Here is a 19,786-nt window from a genome sequence, read left to right on the forward strand (position 1 = left end):
TTCGGCAAGACAGCAGCCCCTCCGGAGGAAGAAAGTCGCCAACACGTGCCACCTGGGAGGGTGCTCGGCGTACAGGAATCTCTGCAGCGTCCTGAGGCGGAGAGCCACCAGTCATGTGCGTACACACACCAGCGACTGTCCGCCCTCTCCTTCTTTTTTTTTTTTTTTTTTTTTTTTGTTATATTTCAAAATTCTTTATTACAAATGTCGGTGCTATACAATATTTACAAACCCAGTGAATAACACATTTACTACACTACAAACAGACAATACATGTTAAACCAATATATTGCCATCCTCGTCAATGATGGCATTTACACCCCGCGGAGCCCAACAGTCCCGGAACATCTCGACGGTCGCCGTGGACTGTGCGTATTCCTTTTCAATGTTCACCCGGGCTCGAACATACCCCCTAAACATAGCCAGGCAGTCCGCCCAGGGAGAACCTCCTGCCACCCTTTTCCAGGAGCCACGGATGGCAATTTTCGCCAGCCCCAGGAGCAAGTTGACAAGGACATCCTCATCCCTCTGTGCCCCCCTCCTTACTGGATGACCATATATGAATAGGGTGGGACTGAAATGCAACCAGAAGGCGAGAAGCAGCCCACGCAAATACGCGAAAAGGGGCTGCAGCCTCACACACTCCACGTACATATGGTACACGGTCTCCTCCAGCCCGCAGAAGTGACACGCGGCTGGGAGATCCGTGTACAAACTAAAGAACTTATTGCAGGGCACCGCTTTATGCAGCACCCTCCAGCCGAGATCCCCAAGGTGCATGGGAAGGACTCCCTTGTAGAGGGACTTCCACTGGGGACCCCCCTCACCTCCAGGTGCAAAGACCGACCGCCATGGCGTGTCAGGACGGTGGACAAATGCTAGGAAGTGGAGGGTGTGGAGCAGCAGCCCATAAAGGTACCTCCTGCCTGCATCCCTGAATGGGATTGTGGGTGTTGATGAAAGACGGCTCAAGTTGTGTGGATTCGTCTCTCGGGTAAGGCTGCGGGGCCTGGGCCCGACGAGCAGCTCAGCCCGAGTCGTTCCACACACCTGAGCTGCACTGACATCCGTTGAGACAGGGCAAGGGTCAGCCAGGACCCCGCCCCCTGCCAGAGGAGGGGATTCCCGGCCTGAGGCAACCATGTTCCAGACTCTCAGTAGGTCCTGATAGAAGCCGGGCAGCCTCTGCAAAGCAGCACGGCTAACGCCCGCCGGTGGTAGCTGCATATCTTCGGCAAGACAGCAGCCCCTCCGGAGGAAGAAAGTCGCCAACACGTGCCACCTGGGAGGGTGCTTGGCGTACAGGAATCTCTGCAGCGTCCTGAGGCGGAGAACCGCCAGTCGTGTGCGTACACACACCAGCGACTGTCCGCCCTCTCCTTCTGGGAGACTCAGAACCGCTGCAGAGACCCAGTGCTTCCTGTTTCCCCAGAAGAAGTCCACTAGCTTCCTCTGCATTCTTGCGACAAAAGGGGCAGGGGGGGCCAAGGTGACCATCCGGTACCACAACATGGAGGCCACCAGCTGGTTTATGACCACCACCCTGCCTCCATGTACTGTACTGATCATCCTCTGTGTTCCATGTACTGTACTGACCATCCTCTGTGTTCCATGTACTGTAGTGACAATCCTCTGTGTTCCATGTACTGTACTGACCATCCTCTGTGTTCCATGTACTGTAGTGACAATCCTCTGTGTTCCATGTACTGTACTGACCAACCTCTGCGTTCCATGTACAGCAGTGACCATCCCCTGCGTTCCATGTACTGCAGTGACCATCCCCTGCGTTCCATGTACTGTACTGACTGTGTTCCATGTACTGTACTGACCAACCTCTGCGTTCCATGTACAGCAGTGACCATCCCCTGCGTTCCATGTACTGCAGTGACCATCCCCTGCGTTCCATGTACTGTACTGACTGTGTTCCATGTACTGTACTGACCGTCCTCTGTGTTCTATGTACCGTACTGACAATCCTCTGTGTTCTATATACTGTACTGACCACCCCCTACGTTCCATGTACTGTACTGACAACCCTCTGCGTTCCACGTACCGTACTGACCGTCCCCTACGTTCCATGTACTGTAGTGACCGTACTCTGTGTTCCATGTATGTAGTAACTGTCCGCTGTGTGAAAAAGTGACCGGCCCTTTATGCCTCTTTTAAATCTTTCCCCTTTCACCCTAAACCTGTGCCCTCCAATTTTGGACTCCCCTACCCTGTGGAAAAGACAGTCTTCATAAGAGCATAAGAAGTCGGCCATCTGGCCCGTCGAGCCTTCTCTGACGTTCAATAAGATCATGGCTGATCTGGCCATGGACTCATCTCCACCTACCTGCCTTTCCCCCGCAATCCTTAATTCCCCTACTACGCAAAAATATATTCAACCTTGTCTTAAATATATTTACTGAGGTAGCCTCCACTGCTTCATTGCGTATAGAACCTATCTCTGTGAATCTATTCCACAGATAACCATTCCTCATCCACCTTATCTCTGCCTCTCATCATTTTAAACACCGACAGCATCAGCTCACATTCTCCTACATCCTTAGGAATAAAACTACACTGTGTCAACAGGCCATATGTAAATCAGAATCAGAATCAGGTGTTTTATCACTGACATCTAGTAGGTCATGAAATTTGTTGTTTTTTGGCTGCAGGACACTGCAATACATACAACAAATTTACTATAAGTTACAATAAGTCCTCTCCTTCCTGGAGTCCACAATCGATTCCTTGTTTTTACTGACCAATTGTGGTTACTATGGTAGTGCTTCTCATCATATGAGATGCTCTTTGAGAAACCCTTCATGAGGCACTGGCTGGACCACAGCTGGAATCCAGTTGTCAGTTTTGATCCACATTTCCAGAAGAAATTATTTCAACTACTAGGCTTGACTGGCGAGGCTAGGGGCTGAGGGAGGTATAACGGCTATACAGAGTAACACGCTATAATACACAGCTTATCACAAAGACTGCCACAGAACTCTAGCATTGACAACAGCCACAGAAAGATGAGATCATTGCCCTGAGATCTACGACATTATGCCACAGGATCAGTACGGGCTGTGCAGGTAACATCCACAAATGACCCAAATATTTGGATTTAAATTTAGATTAGTTTATCAAGGATAAAGGATCGACTTTATTCACTATATACATTAGGAATTCGCTGTGCTCTGTTGGTTGGGGTGCGGCATGCAACAAAAAACAACGTTCATCAATTATAAAGGATAAAGAATTGTATAAAAAAAGAATAATATATAAATAAAAAATCTAATAAAGGTAAGAGGTTAAAGTACAGATATGGAATAAAATATGCATGAATACATAAATCCCAGCATGTATTTACAATGTAAGCAGCATTGTGAAAAGTGGCTTAAAGTGTCTACAGTGCAGAGACGGGGTTAATAGATCAGATGGACTGGGGAAATAGGGAAGGGCGAACAAGAGGGAGGTGATGGGGAGGTGAGAAGAAGGATGGGTCGGGAACCAGAATGGGGAATGGAAAAAGAGAGTAGGTGAGAGGGGAGTGGGTTATGTTTTGTAACTTCAAAGCATTAAACTAATTGAAAGGAAGATATAGGAGGCCAAAATGTGAGTCTAACTTTGTGTTTACTTCAAGCGAGGCACGCACATATCACATGGGAACGTGATGACGTATGCAATTCACGTATTTATGCATAGAACCATAATGAATTATTTAAACAAGCATGAATACACAATCAACAACATATTTACAAAATTACTCAAACATTACTGAAATATTCATTACACAACAAGGAGTAATTACTGGAAATTAGAAAAATCAGTGCTCATGCCATCAAGTTGAAGGCTATTCAGACAGAACACTAGAAGTTAGAGAAATCGATGTTCATGCCATCATTCATTGCTAGCAGTGTTTTATGGCACTCTTCCCATATCCTGATGGAAACGGGATGTTCTTCCTTTGACTACAGAGACTCCGAGATTCTGGGCACCTGTTCTTTCAACAAGTCTTAGCTTCCAGTATCCCCGAGAAAGCTTGGTTAATAAAAGAGAACCAGGCTGCTGAAACTAAATCCTATTTGACAAAGGTAATCCAGTTCAGGTTCAAGTTTATTGTCATCTGACTGCACATACAGTACATACAACCAGATGAAACTATGTTCCTCCAGACCACGGTATGCTCACAATACATTTACCACACACAGCACATAAAACAGAACGTTACCGCAAGTGAGTTAATAAAATAAAATTTGAAAAGGCATGTGAAGAGCACAGCACAGGTGAACAGTCAAACAGTAAACAGCTCGCTGTCCTGGTAATGAGAACTCGGTGGTGGCAGGGTATTCATTACTCTCGCAGCCTGAGGGAAGAAGCTGTTACCCAGTCTGACAGTCCTAGTCCTGAAGCTCCTGCACCTCCTGCTGGATGACAGTGGGTCTTTGAGACTGTGGGATTCGTGGAAGGGATCATCAACATTGCTTCTTTGATGATACAGCAGGGAGAGCAGAGGAAGGCAGAGTTATTGATACTTTTTACAAATACATGGATTTTCAAAGAGGCATTTGTTAAAGAAATGTTATAGGAAGGTTTTCAATTGCAAGGCTGATGAAATTAAATGGGGCAGTGACTGCATTGATGTGATATCGGCTAAGGAGTAATAAAAAGCAGAGTTCAGTGGGGAACAATTTATATTTCCCACATGATGAATGCCAGACAACCATAGGCTTTCCACTCGTTCTCCACAAACCAGATGGTAAGCCTGCCTCTAATATTTCAAACTGAATAAGTTCTGGAATTGGGAAGCTGGGAAAAGATTGGGACCTGAGGAGAAGAACAGTGGACGTCAGAATAAAGTTAGGTTTGGGGATAGAAAATTGTGGGGAGGAGGGTCCACTCTTAGGTTGGAGGGTCCACTCTTATGTGGATAGTCTCCAATCTGATGGCATGAACATCGATTTCTCTAACTTCTGGTAATTTCTCCTCCCTCTGCCTTCTCTCTTTTTCCATACCCTATTCTGGTTCCCCTCTTGTCCCTTCCCTTCTTCTCGCCTGCCCATCACCTCCCTCTGGTACCCCATCCTACTTTTCTTTCTGCCTGGGTCCACTCTCTTCTCCTACTGGATTCCTCCTTCTTCAGCTCTTTTCATCTTCCACCTATCACCTCCAAGTTTCCTACTTTATCCCCCTCCCCCACCCACCCACCTACCCCTGTCACCCAGCCTCACCCATCACCTGCCAACTTGTACTCCTCCCCCTCCACCCACCTTCTTATTCCGGCTTCTGCTCCTTTCCTTTCCTGTCCCAATGGAGGTTCTCGGCCCAAAATGTCAACTGTTTATTCCCCTCCATAGATGTTGCCTGACTTGCTGAGTTCCTCCATCATTTTGTGTGTGTGTGTGTTCTGGGGGAAAGTATTGATGGAGGAACATTTTGGACAGGACAAGGGACAGAATGAATTAGGATCATTCATAATTCTCCGGGTTTTGATGGATAGCTGTTAAAATAACATTGTCTGTTTAAATGCCACAACGTTAAGGTAGATGGTTATAGGTCATTGGTTAGACAATTGTGCGCCATGGTAACATAGCAGCCAGCTTGGGGCATTCCAGAGTTCAGAGTTCAATTCCAACGCTGTATGTAAGGAGTCTCTCTAGGTCCTTCCCGTGGAATGTATGAGTTTCCCCCAGTGCTCTAGTTTCCTCCCACGGTCCAAAGCCATATTGAATGGGTTAATTGGTTATTGTAAATTGCCATGTGATTAGATTAGGGTTAAATCGAGTTTGGTGGGGTGGCTTGAAGGGTGGGTACAGTCTACGCCATGCTGTATCACTAAATGAATAAATATTGGGGTATTATATAAAATTTTGGGCAAAGTTCAAGATTTGGACAGGACGCAGAAGAGAAAGATCAGAATAATATATTGGATGGGGACTTCATTTTCTTGAGGAAGCAAAATAATTTAGATTCTTTCTTCTTTCAGTGGAGGAAGTTTCTGCAAAGATTAAAATGAAGTTTTCAGAAGTAGAGAGAGCTCTCTGATGAACTATTTCCACTGGCTGTCACTTTAGTGAAAGGTTTATAAAGGTCTATGAATGAATCGGTGGAAACTAATATGAAGGTAACTCTCAGAAAGAAATTGAATGGAAACTTAAAAGGAAAGATTTGCAGAGCTGTGAAAAATGAGTGGGAGACTGAGAATAGTACCCACGTCTACTTCAAAGGGGCAATTTGAGCTACTTTCCAGAGGTAAAGATCATCTAAACAACTGAAATATTAAGTGTATTAAGAGCATTAACAAATATAAAAAAATGTTCATAGATCAGGACAACAGGAAATAAGGGTGGCAAACAGAAATCTTCAAGTTAATTAAGATACTGAATATGAATGTTAAGTATATTTAGCAGAGTGGCATGGTAGCTCAGCGATTCACTGCACCAGCTGTAAGATTGGGGTTTGATACTTGTTGCAGTCTGTAAGGAGTTTGTACATCTCCCCATGACCACGTGGGTTTCCTCCAGGTGCTTCCATTTCCTCCCACATTCCAAAGGCGTCAGGGTTCAGGTTAGTAAATTGTGGACATGCTAATTTGGAACTGGAAGTGTGGCGACATTTGAGGGGCTGACCCCAGCACATCCTTGGATTCAAAGGACACATTTCACTGTATGTTTTGATGATTAAATGTACATGTTGGGCTGCTGCCTGCGGGCAGAAGGTGCAGAGGTCTTTGGCCGCACCCCTTTCGGGTTCAGGTACGGCTAATGCCCTGCAGCCGTCGGGCTTCTGGGCGGGGTCCATGCACTCCGCAGTTGTGGAGAACGCAGTTCAAGTTCCTTGTATTTGTGTTTACTTCTTTTCATCACAATTTGATTTATTGTTTGCACGATCTGTCCTTTTTCTCACACATTCGGCGCTTGGTGGTCTCGTGTGGGGCTTTTCCTTGAATGGGTTCTATTGTGTTTCTTTGTTTTTGTAGCTGCCCGTAAGAAGACGAATCTCAAGGTTGGGTACTTCATACTTCAAACTGGGGTCTACGGGTCCCTTGGTTAATGGTAGAGGTCCGTGGGATAAAAAAGGCAGAACGCCTGCTGTATACATACTTTGATAATAAATGTACCTTGAAGTTTTGAACTTTGAAATAAAGCTAATCTTTAATATTTGCATAAATGCTTCAGAAATGCTGGAGCGCCATCTGGTGGAATTGTGTGGAATGTATTCTCAGTTCAAAGGTGCTAATAAGCCACTTGTTGATAACCATTAAAACTGTTTTATAACATTGCCAACAAATATTAAGAAAAGAAAGGAAGGAAAATAATTTCACATTTTTCAATATTTATTACCATCCATAATTAACAGAACCACACACACTGCTGGAAGTCATTCAGCCTTTTATCCCCCTGTGAAGATGGAGCTCTGGGTGTCAATATTTCTGAGGATCTAACCTGGACCCAACATGTTGATGCAGCTGCAGTGAAGGCATAACAGTGACTATATTTCACTTGAAATTTGAGAAGATTTGGTATTTCTCTAAAAACACTTAAAAATTTCTACAGATGTATTGTGGATAGCATTCTGACTGGGTGCACCACCGCCCGATATGGGGGTGGGGGGGGGGTTACCGCACAGGATCTAGGTAAGCTGCAGAGAGTTATAAACTTAGTCAGCTCCATCATGGGAACTAGCCTCCACAGTATCCAGAACATTTTCAAGGAGCAATGCCTCAAAAAGTTGGTTTCCAACTTTAAGGATTCCCATCACCCAGGATATGCCCTGTTCTCATTGCTCCCATCAAGAAGGAGGCACGGAAGTTTGAACTTGTTCACAATTCAGGAACAGCTTCTTCCCCTCTTCCATCTGATTTCTGAACACACATTTAACACACTCTCTACTTCTTGAATTTTAATTTTATGCTCTACTTATTTGACTTTGTAATTATTTGACTTCCTGTAATTCACATTTTTCCCTATTATTATGCATTGCATTGTATTGCTGCTGCAAAGTTACATTCCGTCTGGGTAGCCTCCAACCTGATAGCATGAACATTGACTTCTCTAACTTACGTTAATGCCCCACCTCCCCTTCGTACCCCATCCGTTATTTATTTATTTATTTATTTATTAATTATAATTTTTTTCCCGCTCTCTCTCTTTTTTGCCTCTCTGTCCCTCTCACCATAACTCCTTGCCCATCCTCTGGGCTTCCCTTTCCCTTTCTTTCTCCCTAGGCCTTCCGTCCCATGATCCTCTCCCTTCTCCAGCTCTGTATCCCTTCTGCCAATCAACTTTCCAGCTCTTGGCTCTATCCTTCCCCCTCCTGTCTTCTCCTATCATTTCAAATCTCCCCCTCCCCCTCCCACTTTCAAATCTCTTACTATCTCTTCTTTCAGTTAGTCCTGACGAAGGATCTCGGCCTGAAACGTCGACTGTACAAATTAAGTTAACAAATTTCACAGCAGAGGCCGGTGATATTAAATCTGGCTCTGATTCTGATACGGAAAGGCCCATCCTGCGTAGCCCCATATCCCAATTTTTCTTCATAAGAACTGCTGCTGTTCAGTAGGACCAATCAGGGTAGGGCTTACACAGTGAACAGCAGGGCACTGAGGAGTGCGGTAGAACAAAGGGATCTGGGTATGCAGGTCCATGATTCATTGAAACTGGCATCACAGGCAGATAAGGTCATAAGGAAAGCTTTTGGCACATTGGCCTCTACAAATCAAAGTATTGAGTACAGGAGATGGGATGAAGTTGTATAAGACGTTGGTGTGGCCTAATTTGGAGTATTGTGTGTAGTTTTAGTCACAGAACTACAGGAAAGATGTAAATAAGGTCAAAATAGTACAGAGAAAATTTACAAGGATGTTGTTGGGTCTGAAGGACCTGAGTTATAAGGAAAGATTCTATCGGTTAGGAATTTATTCCTTGGAACAGAAGATTGAGAAGAGATTTGATAGAGGTAGACAAAATTATGAAGGGTAAAGATAGGGCAAATGCAAGCAGGCTTTTGCCACTGAGAATTGTTGAGACGACAACCAGAGATCATCGGTTAAGGGTGAAAGGTGAGAAGTTTAAGGGGAATATGAAGGGGAGCATCTTCACTCTGAAGGTCATGAGAGTGTGGAATGAGCTGCCAACACAAGTGGTGCATGTAAGCTCAATTTCAAGGTTTAAGAGAAGTTTGGGTAGGTACATGGATGGTAGGGGTATGGAGGAATATGGTTCCGGTCCAGGCCAATGGGAGGAGGCAGTTTAAATGGTTCATTACAGACTAGATGGGGCAAATTGCTTGTTTTTGTGCTACACTTTTCTATGACTCTGACACTAATCCTACAAAGGATCAAAGATCAACTTTATTTGCCATATAAATTTATAAGTATTAGGAATTTGTTGTGGTGTGCTGGTCATCGTGCAATATGCAACAAAAAACAACAACCTTCAAAAATTGTAAGGAATAAAACACTATAGAGCATAGTATGTATACAACCTTGAATTTCATCTTCTTGCAGGTAGCCACAAAATAAAGAAACACAATAGAATCAACAGGGGGAAAAAACCCTACACAGCAAAGACCGCCAGATATCCAACGTGCGATAGAAGAACAAATTGTGCAAACAATAAAAAATAAAGCATTCATAATAAAAGGTCTTGAAATATGAAATAAAATGTGTATAAATACATAAATATCTGCATGTATTTACAATGTAAACAGCATTATAACAAGTGTTTTAAAGTGTTTGCAGTGGAGTGATGGCATAATAGGTAGCGGGTGGTGAGGGGATTAACTAGAATGATTAATCAGATTAACTGATCAAGGAATTCTGTTTCTAAATCATTTCTTAAAATGCATGTGGAATCTGTTTCCAGGTAGAGAATTCCTGAGCTTACTAAACATTCATGTGAAAAAAAATCGAATTTCCCCTCCAATTCCTCTGTTTTCTGATGACCAAATGAAATAGCTCCTCTCTGTGGGGTCGACTCTTCATCTTCCTTATTGCAAGAAGGACAATCCTAGCTTCCTATCTTTTCACATTCATTGAATTTTCCTTTTTTCCTGATACCATTCTTGCAAACATCCTTGCGTCCTCTCCAAAGTGTGAACAACTTTGAACAAAGTGTGAACAAATGCGGCAAATGTTCAGGGGATATTTGCCTAAATGTGAAAATGTTCAGGGGATATTTGCATGAGGTTCTGCACAGGTACGTTCCAATGAGACAGGAAAAGGATGGTAGGGTACAGGAACCATAGTGTACAAAGGCTGTTGTAAATCTAGTCAAGAGGAAGAGAAGATCTTATGAAAGGTTCAAAAAACTAGGTAACGATAGAGATCTAGAAGATTATAAGGCTGGCAGGAAGGAGTTTAAGAATAAAATTAGGAGTCAGAAGGGGCCATGAGAAGGCCTTGGCAGACAGGATTAAGGAAAACCCCAAGGCATTCTACAAGTATGTGAAGAGCAAGAGGATAAGACGCAAGAGAATAGGACCAATCAAATGTGACAGTGGAAAAGTGTATATGGACCCGAGGAGATAGCAGAGGTACTTAATAAATACTTTGCTTCAGTATTCACTGCGGAAAAAGGATTTTGGCGATTGTAGGGATGACTTGCAGTGGACTGAAAAGCTTGAACATGTAGATATTAAGGAAGAGGATGTGCTGGAGCTTTTGGAAAGCATCAAGTTGGATTAATCGCCGGGACCGGATGAGATGTACCCCAGGCTACTGTGGGAAGCAAGGGAGGAGATTGTTGAGCCTCTGGCGATGATCTTTGCATCATCAATGAGGATTGGAGAGATTCCGGAGGATTGGAGGGTTGCAGATGTTGTTCTCTTATTCAAGAAAGAGAGTAGAGATAGCCCAGGAAATTATAGACCAGTGAGTCTTACTTCAGTGGTTGGTAAGTTGATGGAGAAGATCTTGAGAGGCAGGATTTATGAACATTTGGAGAGGCATAATATGATTAGGAATATGATCAGCATGGTTTTGTCAAAGGCAGGTCGTGCCTTACGAGCCTGATTATATTTTTTGAGGATGTGACTAAACACATTGATGAAGGTAGAGCCGTAGATGTAGTGTATATGGATTTCAGCAAGACATTTGATAAGATACCCCATGCAAAGTTTATTGAGAAAGTAAGAAGGCATGGGATCCAAGGGGACATTGCTTTGTGGATGCAGAACTGGCTTGCCCACAGAAGGCAAAGAGTGGTTGTAGATGTATCATATTCTGCATGGAGGTCTGTGACCAGTGGTGTGCCTCAGAGATCTGTTCTGGGACCCCTACTCTTCATGATTTTTATAAATGACCTGGATGAGGAAGTGGACAGATGAGTTAGTAAATTTGTTGATGACACAAAGGTTGGAGGTGTTGTGGATAGTGTGGAGGGCTGTCAAAGGTTACAGTGGACATCGATAGGATGCAAAACTGGGCTGAGAAGTGGCAGATGGAGTTCAACCCAGATAAATGTGAGGTGGTTTATTTTGGTAGGTCAAATATGATGGCAGAATATAGCATTAATGGTAAGACTCTTGGCAGTGTGGAGGATCAGAGGGATCTTGGGGTCCGAGACCATAGGACACTCAAAGCTGCTGCACAGGTTGACTCTGTGGTTAAGAAGGCATATGGTGCATTGGCCTTCATCAATCATGGGATTGAGTTTAAGAGCCGAGAAGTAATGTTGCAGCTATATAGGACCCTGGTCAGACCCCACCTGGATTACTGTGCTCAGTTCTAGTCACCTCACTAAAGGAAGGACACGGAAACCATCGAAAAGATGCAGAGGAGATTTACAAGGATGTTGCCTGGATTGGGGAGAATTCTTTATGAGAATAGGTTGAGTGAACTCGGCCTTTTCTCCTCGGAGCAACGGAGTATGAGAGGTGACCTGTTAGAGGTGTATAAGGTAATGAGAGGCATTGATTGTGTGGATAGTCAGAGGCTTTTTCCCAGGGCTGAAGTTGTTAGCACAAGAAGGCATCATTTTAAGGTGCTGGGGAGTAGGTACAGAGGAGATGTTGGGGGTACGTTTTTTGCACAGAGAGTAGTGAGTGCGTGGAATGGGCTGTTGGCGACAGTGGTGGAGGCGGAAATGACAGGGTCTTTTAAGAGACTCCTGGACAGGTACATGGAGCTTAGAAAAATACAGGGCTATGAGTAAGCCTAGGTAGTTCTAGGGTAAGGACTTGTTCAGCACAGCTTTGTGGGCCGAAGGGCCTACATTGTGCGGTAGGTTTTCTATGTTTCTGACCTGTTAAATGTGAATGATTGTATATAACACTCTAGCTGAAGCCCAAAAACAGAGCTGTGAAGATTCAGTACAACTTCCCTATTTGTGCATTCAATGGCTTGTTTTCAAAAGCAAATCAAACACACTTTTTTAACTCTTCATTGATCTCTTACACAGAACACAGAACATTACAGCACTGTACAGGTCCTTTGGCCCACAATGTTGGGCCGAACTTTTAGCCTACTCTAAGATCAATCTAACCCTTTCTTCCTACATGCCCCTCCATTTTTCTACCATAAAATCTTGAAAATGCCCTGAATATATCTGCCTCTACCACCAACCTAGGCAGGTACAGTGCTCTGTCACTTCCAATTTTTTTTTTGCTAGCTTACTGCCTGTCCTTAATTGTCCCTGAGACGGTGGTAAACCAGTGTCATTGAACTTCTGATTCCTTCCTGCTGTATTCTCTTCTCATTTTATTTTATCTAGACTTACTTAGCACTTAGAGATAGAGCCCATGCGGCCAATTATCCTACTAAGCTGTACATCTTCGGAATATGGGAGGAAACCAGAGCACCCGGAGGAAACCCACACGGTCATGTGGAGAATGTACAAAGTCCTTACAGACAGCGGTGGGAATTGAATCCAGGTTACTGATTCTGTAATAATATTACGCTTGCCGATACTACTCTGCCACCCCAGCATTTTAGAAGGGAAGATCATCAAGAAGATGTTTGACAGGGAGTTCCTCAGGTGCCTGCTACCATTGTCCTCCTTGGTGATTGTCACTTTGAATAAAGATTTTAAAGATTAGTTTTATTTGGCACATGGACATAAAAACATACAGTGAAATGCATCTTCACTGTAAGGAGAAGATCAGCCGATCTTCTATCCATGCTAGTATCCTTCCAGTAATACCGTGGGATCTTATTTTGCTAAGCAGCCTCATGTGCAGCACCTTCTGAAAATCCAAGTAAACAACATCCATTGATTCTCCTCTGTCTATCCTGCCTGTCATTTCCAAAAAGAATTCCAGCAGATTTGTCAGGCAAGGTTTCTCTTTAAGAAAACCGTATTGGCTTTGCCTTACTTTATCATGAGCCTCCTGGTAACCCAAAACCTCATATTTAACATTGTATGCTTTGATATACATGTGATAAGTAAAGCTAACCTTTAAATCTTTAATCTTTCTCTTGCATTGTTATTGTTTTTTTTTGTTCTACCCAGATGTACTTACATTTGCAATGATCTGTCTGGATGGTATGCTTAACAACGTTTTTCACTCCATCCCCTCGCATGTGACAGCAATAGACTGACTCCCAAGTGAATCAAAATCAGGTTTATTATCACTGTCTTTAATGATGTGAAATTTGGCATTTTGTAACAGCAATATTGTGAAAAGACGAAAGTACTATAAATTATAAAATAAAAGTGGGGAGAACAGCATAATTATGTAATGCTCATGGGTTCATGGAGCATTCAGAAATCTGATGATGGATTTCCGTAAGGAGTTTGTATGTGTTCCCCACCGCTGTCTGTACGTTCTCCCCGTGACCACCTGGGTTTCCTCTGGGTGCTCCCGTTTCCTCCCACACTCCAAAGACCTACTGATTAGTCATAGTCATAGTTTAATGATCCCGGGGGAAATTGGTTTTCATTACGGTTGCACCATAAATAATTAAATAGTAATAAAACCATAAATAGTTAGATAGTAATATGTAAATTATGCCAGTAAATTATGAAATAAGTCCAGGACCAGCCTAAGCCTATTGGCTCGGGGTGTCTGACCCTCCAAGGGAGGAGTTGTAAAGTTTGATGGCCACAGGCAGGAATGATTTCCTATGACGCTCTGTGCTGCATCTCGGTGGAATGAGTCTCTGGCTGAATGTACTCCTGTGCCCACCCAGTACATTATGTAGTGGATGGGAGACATTGTCCAAGATGGCACGCAACTTGGACAGATTGGTGGGTTAATTGGCCATTGTAAATTGAGCCATGGTTAGGCTAGGATTAAATTGGGGATTGCTGGACAGAGTGGCTCGAAGAGCCAGAAGGGCCTATTCTGCACTGTATCCAAATTTCCTGAATTGCCGAGTGTGGGTCTTCAGGCTCCTGTACCTCCTTTGCAATGTTAATAATGAAAAGGGGGCAGGTCCTGGATGGTGGGGGGGGGGGGTCCTCAACGATGGATGCCGCCTTCTTGCGGCACTACCTCTTGCAGATATTCTCGATGGTGGGGCGGGTTGTGTCCGTGAGGGAGATGGCTGAAGACATTGAGAATCGAGTTGCAGAGAGAGGTACAGAGCAACACGCACACACACAATGATGGAGGAACTCAGCAGGGCAGGCATCATTTATGGAATAAAGAGTTGATCTTTTGGATCGAGACGCTTCAAGCTCGGTGATTAGTATTGAGGGGACGTTCCTATTGAACACCACACTGTGATAGATATACAGCAGCCTGAACGCACGTTTGTCATTGAAGTGTGTCCATGTTATTATTAAAAGTGAGCCAACAGCGCAGAAAGGCATTGTCAAAGTTCCAAGCAAAAGTTTATTATCAGAGTACATACACATCACCACATACAACCCTGAGATTCTTTTGACTGCGGGGATACTTAACAGATCTATAGTGCAGTAATTGTAAACAGGACTAACGAACAACAAACTGTGCAAATGTAAATATAAATAAATAGCAATAAATAACGAGAGCATGAAATAACAAGATAAAGAGACCTTAGAGTGAGATCATTGGATGTGGGGACACCAAAAATAGATGAGTGTAGTTATCAAAGTTGCTGGTGAACACAGCAGGCCAGGCAGCATCTCTATGAAGAGGTACAGTTGACGTTTCGGGCCGAGACCCTTTGTCAGGACTTCGTGGAGATGCTGCCTGGCCTGCTGCGTTCACCAGCAACTTTGATGCGTGTTGCTTGAACTTCCAGCATCTGCAGATTTCCTTGTATTTGAGAGTGTAGCTATCCTCGTTTGTTCAAGAGCCTGATGGTTGAGGGGTAGTAACTGTTCCTGAGCCTGGTGGGACAATTCCTGAAGCTCCTGTATCTTCTACCTGATGGCAGCAGTGAGAAAAGAGCAGGCCCTGTCTGGTGGGGATCTCTGATGATGGATGCTGCTTTCCTACAACAGTGTTTCATATAGATGTGCTCAATGGATGGGAGGGCTTTACCCATGATGTACCGGGCTGAATCCATTGCCTTTTGTAGGATCTTCCACTCAAAGGAACTGGTGTTCCCATACCACGCCATAGTGCAGCCAGTCAGTACACTTTCAACCACACATCTGTAGAAGTTTGACAAGGTTTTTGATGATACGCCAAATCTCTACAGACTCCTAAGGAAGTAGAGGCGCTGTAGTGCTTTCTTTGCAATTGCACTGATATGACATTGTCACCTGGGTTTGTGGTGCTGGGCCAGTGCCCAGTGTCGGGGTGTATCTGGGCATGGGACCAGAATCCAGTTGGTTTCCACAGAAACATCATTTAATATCATGAAGGATGCCCATGGAGGACCCACAACAGGCCCACCAGGCTCAAAAACGGTTACTTCCCCCAAGCAGTAAGGCTGATCAACATCTCCACCCAGTAACCCACCCCACCACACCTCCAACCACCACCATTTAGTCCTGACGAAGGGTCTCGGCCCGAAACGTCAACTGTATCTCTTCCTATAGATGCTGCCTGGCCTGCTGCGTTCACCAGCATTTTGTGTGTGTTGCTTGAATTTCCAGCATCTGCAGATTTCCTCGTGTTTACTATTTTATCATCACCTGTCAGGCACCTTCAATACAGAGACTCCTGTCCCAGCATCACCTAATGGACATACAATCAATCTGTGTACAAGAAGCTATCTTATGTATTTATATTTATTGTTTTTTTAATTATTGTGTTCGTTATCTTATCGTGTTTTTTTATGCTGCTTCGGATCCAGAGTAACAATTATTTCGTTCTCCTTTACACTTGTGTACTGGAAATGATATTAAACGATTTTAATCTTGAATGGAAGTGAACGAGGAGCACGGTGACATCTGCTGGTGTGTGCGGAGCGGCTGGGTCTATTTAAACACGCCGCTGTCACTTCCGATCGCTCAGACTCATACTCTCTCCCAGGACCAGGACCAGACCACTGTCCCAGGGAAAGAGAGTTTCAGCTGCTGACTGCGGGTGAGTTCGGTGCCGCGCCGAGGGAACGGTGGGGAGGGCCCGGCCCGACACGGACTGCTGTCTGCGGGTCTGAGCGGGGCAACAAGTTGGGTTTGTAACGCCCCTGCGGCGCTGCCCTTTCATTTTTGTCGGTGTGCCCACTGCTGCCCGGAGAGGGGTCCGCCCTTGGCGGGCACTCTGAATACCACCCCGCCATGGGAATGCTGCTTCCTCCCGGACTTGTCTCTCGTTGAGTCCCGGCTGAGGGACGGGGTCAGACTGTCTTCGAGCCCTCACGTCTGAGGTGTGTGCCCCGGACAATGGCGGGGACGGGGGTGTGGGGAGAGAGAACTGATTTACTCAACTCCTCAAATACTTCAGTGGCTATGCACGCCTGTAAACCAGTAAATAGAATTAATATCATTTTGCTGGGCATTTTATTTGCTTGCTAGTTATAATCCCATAATGTGTTGGCCACATTACCAGCCTTGATAATTTGCCGGTATTAATAGAAAGTTAATCATGTGATCGTGGCGCGTGACCGAACACGTGATATGTGGTGGGGCAGTGGCTTACGCTACAATTTTTGTTCTAATTCGTTTGCATGGAGTGTCTTAGTATTGCTAAATGCATTGACACTATCGTACATTAAAGATGTGTCCTTTTTAAGCCAGAGTAAGAACCCAAATGAATAGGAAGATTTCAGCAGAGCAAGCAAACATTATTATTTAAAGACCAGAGATCCCGCTGACGTTGGAAATCCCAAACACACACAAAATGCTGGAGGAACTCAGCAAATTAGGTAGGAGTAACGTTTCAGGCCAAGACCCTTCATCAGAACATTATCAAAGTCCAAAGTATCAAAGAAATGCTTTGGCTCTTGTAAGGGCCACCCATGCCAAACAAGTTGAAGGGTAGGGGAAAGACTAAGAGTGGCCTGCCAGTCCTCCAGGTTTGGGGGTTCAGCTCCAGGCGAGCAACCCTGTCTAGTCAAACAAAGCTGTTAAGTAAACAGCAACGGAGCATCCTCCGTGCCTGAATGTGATGGTGTTCCTGAGTCTCTATCTGGGACCTGCATGACTGATGCTGGTGAAGACCGAGCTACTGGCACGATGAACGAAGCTCTGAGCACTGCCAGTGTTGGAGGACCTTTGTTGCTGCCCTTAATGCTGGTGGTGTAAAGGGCAGTAAGTAAGTAATCCTGTACTAATGTGATGCTCTCTAATTTATTCAGAGATACAGTACGGCATAGCCACCCAGCTATTTAACACCCTCCTAATGACAGGGCAATTTACAATTTACTGGTAAACCTACTGTGAGGGGATCCAGGAGTGCCCCTTTTAACTGTTGGAAGAGAGACAGAGAGAGTCATTTATCATTGATGGTTTGTTTGGAAAAGAGAGAGAGATGAAGATTGATGGTTGGACTGTCAAGGGAGTTAACTTTGGAGTTTTACTTTGGAGATAAAAACTGAGCAGCTTGAAGGTTGCTATGGTGACCAACAGGACATTATTGATGTTACTTCCAAGGACTTGTTGCCTGCTCGCATTCCTTTACAGACAAAGGAAGGAGGGACTCTTTGAATGACAGGTGATGCTCAGCCTGGTGAGATAAATAGGAGGTCAGATGATACAGACCTCAGACACATGATCTGGACACTGAGTGAGCATTGTTGTGCCCGCAGAGAAAGTGGGTCTTGGAGGATTGATCAGGCGGATTGATCCAAGTACTCTGCCAGTGAAAATTCAAAGGCAAGACCAGTGGGGAGTTGTCCATGTGTCCGACCCTGGCCTGGGTAGACAGCTCAACCACACCGAAGTACAATCCCCTTTGTTGTTAAAGTCACAGTCAGTAACTTGTGAAGGATTTCGGAGGACAACGAGGAAAGCGACGGCAATAACTCACCTGAAGACTCAACTCATTCTCTCTCTCTCCTACTAACCAATATGGTTTTGGACTGTGGGAAGAAACTGGAGCACCCAGAGCAAACCCACAGGGAGAATGTACAATCACAGATGGCGCTGGAATTAAATTTTGAACTCCAGAAAGCACCAAGCTGTAAAAGCATTGCACCAACAGCTAGGCTGCGGTGGCAGTATGCAAGACAGGGTTTTTTTTTGCTGTACCTTGGTATATGTGACAATAAACTAATTCCAATAATGAAATGCTTTGTGTGGAGTAAAGCTGTCCAAAAAAAGCATGTGTGAAACATCAAATGGATAGATAGATACTTTATTGATTCCAAAGGAAATTAGTGTCACAGTAGAATTACAAGTGCATAGATATAAATGTTTGAAGAGAAGTTTTCAAAAAAAAATTTAAAGTTACCTCAAACAGTCTAACAGGAGGGGGTCATCACTTCCCCAGCTATAGGTTGACTCACTATAGAGCCTAATGGCCGAGGGTAAGAATGACCTCGTATAGCGCTCTTTGGAGCTGCACAGTTGTCTTAGTCTATAACTGAAAGTGTTCCTCTGTTCAGCCAAGGTGACATGCAGAAGGTGAGAAACATTGTCCAGAATTGCCAGGATTTTCCACTGGGTCCTGTGTTCTACCACAGCCTCCAGTGTGTCCAGTTTGCCTCCTATAACAGAGCCAGTCTTTCTAATCAGTTTATTGAGCCTGTTGGCATCACCCATGTTGATGCCATTTCCCCAGCACACTACCACATGGAAGACTGTACTGGTGACAACAGACTGGTAGAACATGTGAAGGAGAGGCCTGCGTACTCCAAAGTTCCTCAGCCTCAGGAAGCAGAGGTGACTCTGGCCCTTTTTGTACACAGCCTCTGTGTTGGTGCTCTGCTCAGATCTGTCATCCAGGTGCTCCCCAGATACTTGTAGGTCCTCCCCACATCCACATCCTCACCATCAGTAGTAATAGGGAGCAGTGCAGGCTCAGTCTTCTGAAGTCCAACACCATCTCCTTTGTCTTACTAATGTTGAGCTGCAGATGATTCTGCTTGCACCATTTGACAAAGTCCTCCACCAGATATTCATCCTCCCATTCTCCCTTTATACACCCAACTATTGCTGAGTCATCAGAGAATTTCTGCTGATGACAGGACTCTGTGCTGTATCTAAAGTCTGAGCGATACAGGGTAAACTGGAAGGGAGCCAATACAGTCCCCTCTGGGTCCCCATTGCTGCTTATAGCCATGTTCTGAAGCCTCATAAACTGTAGTCTGCCATAGTCCATTAATCAGGATGCAATGGCAGTAGCAACCTGCATTGAACAGAGCTTTGCTTGAAGTGCTGGAGGAACTCGGCACATCAGGTAGCAGCTATGGAGAGGGTTGAACGGTCGATGCGTTCTGAAGCTAGATGAAGGGGCCTAATGCTTCTGGCACCTTCTCCCCTTCCCTTCCAGTCCTGATGAAGGGTCTCAGCCCAAAATCAGGACTGCTACTCTACCATGGGGC

At 44.6% G+C, this 19,786-nt stretch overlaps 1 protein-coding gene across 1 annotated transcript in view; it reads left to right on the plus strand.

Moving 5' to 3' along the window:
- The first annotated feature begins 16,302 nt into the window (after positions 1-16,302).
- The window catches only part of cpvl (carboxypeptidase vitellogenic like), a 76,548-nt gene continuing 73,064 nt past the window's right edge, over positions 16,303-19,786 (plus strand). Inside the window, exon 1 of the mRNA XM_072283193.1 lies at positions 16,303-16,386. The gene's annotated coding sequence lies outside the window, so the exon portion shown is untranslated. The remainder of the gene's footprint in view (positions 16,387-19,786) is intronic.

The sequence above is a fragment of the Mobula birostris genome, chromosome 19 (assembly GCF_030028105.1).
Source record: "Mobula birostris isolate sMobBir1 chromosome 19, sMobBir1.hap1, whole genome shotgun sequence".
Classification (NCBI taxonomy): domain Eukaryota; kingdom Metazoa; phylum Chordata; class Chondrichthyes; order Myliobatiformes; family Myliobatidae; genus Mobula; species Mobula birostris.